This window comes from Camelus bactrianus, chromosome 15 (assembly GCF_048773025.1).
Source record: "Camelus bactrianus isolate YW-2024 breed Bactrian camel chromosome 15, ASM4877302v1, whole genome shotgun sequence".
Lineage (NCBI taxonomy): Eukaryota > Metazoa > Chordata > Mammalia > Artiodactyla > Camelidae > Camelus > Camelus bactrianus.
The window spans coordinates 50,468,372-50,469,820 of NC_133553.1; the positions used below are offsets into that span (position 1 = coordinate 50,468,372).

General features: G+C 30.2%; 1 non-coding gene across 1 annotated transcript; it reads left to right on the plus strand.

Annotated features, from left to right (window-relative positions):
* The first annotated feature begins 503 nt into the window (after positions 1 to 503).
* On the plus strand, positions 504 to 577 carry TRNAD-AUC (transfer RNA aspartic acid (anticodon AUC)). Its single transcript has one exon. It is a non-coding gene; the product is annotated as a tRNA-Asp (tRNA).
* The last annotated feature ends 872 nt before the right edge of the window (positions 578 to 1,449 follow it).

Below are 1,449 nucleotides of genomic sequence, written 5' to 3' on the forward strand. Positions count from 1 at the left end.
GGATTGCATTAAATCTGTAGATTGCCTTGGGCAGTGTGACCATTTTAACAATATTGATTCTTCCAATCCAGGAGCATGGGATATCTTTCCATTTTTTAAAGTCTTCTTTAATTTCCTTCATCAGTAGTTTATAGTTTTCCATGTATGAGTCTTTCACCTCCTTGGTTAGATTTATTCCTAGGTATTTTATTATTTTGGGTGCTATTTTAAAGGGGATTGTTTCTTTACTTTCTTTTTCTGTTGATTCATCATTAGTGTAAAGAAATGCAACTGATTTTTGTACGTTAATCTTGTAACCTGCTATCTTGCTGAATTCTTTTATCAGCTGTAGTAGTTTTTGTGTGGAGGCTTTAGGGTTTTCTATATATAGTATAGTGTTATCTGTGTATAGTGATAATTTTACCTCTTCTTTTCCATTTTGGATCCCTTTTATTTCTTTTTTCTTGTCTGATTGCTATGGCTAGGACTTCCAATAGTATGTTGAATAGAAGTGGTAAGAGGTGGGAGGGTACAGCTCAAGTGGTAGAGTGCATGCCTATCATGCATGAGGCCCTGGGTTCAATCCCCAGTACCTCCATTAAAAAAAAAATTATATCAATAAACCTACATAGCTCCACTCCACCACCAAATAAATAAAATAAAACAAAAGCAAAATACTACCTGGGAATTTAAAATTTGTTTCAACCAATTGAAAAATAAAAAGTGAAAATAATGGGCATCCTGCTCTTACTCCAGATTTCAGCGGGAAGGCTTTCAACTTTTCACCATTGAGTATTATGCTGGCTATGGGTTTGTCATAAATAATACTTATTATGCTGAGATATGTTACCTCTATACCCACTTTGGTAAGAGTTTTTATCATAAATGGGTATTGAATTTTATGTTGAATTTTAAAATGCTTCTTCTGAATCTATTGAGATGATCATGCAATTTTTGTCCTTTTGTTGATGTGGCATGTCACATTGATTAGTTTAAAATTTTTAAGTGTAACAAGGAATCTGCTTACTATTCATAAGCTGATTAATTATTTTGCATTTATTCCTATGTGTGAATTAGAGAATCCTATAGTCAAAATTTATTAAAAAATATTGCTAACATTTTCATTGAGATTGCACTAAATTTGAGATTGCACTAAGTCTGTTTTGGTGAGGAATTGACATCTTCACAATATTTACATTTTTCATTCACTATATGAAATATCTCTCTAATTAAGTAACATTATTATAATTTTCATCATAATGATAATACCTATTATTAATTATATGTGTTATTAGATTTCCATTTTTACCTACTTTTCATTTCTGAAGAATAACATCATTTCTTTTTCAGGAAAACTTCAATTGAAATACCTCACAGATTCGTATGCAATACAATAACATTTTTAGATCATGTACTTATTTTAAATATTTTCTATTGTGAATTAATTTTAATGTTTAAATTTAGCAGTAT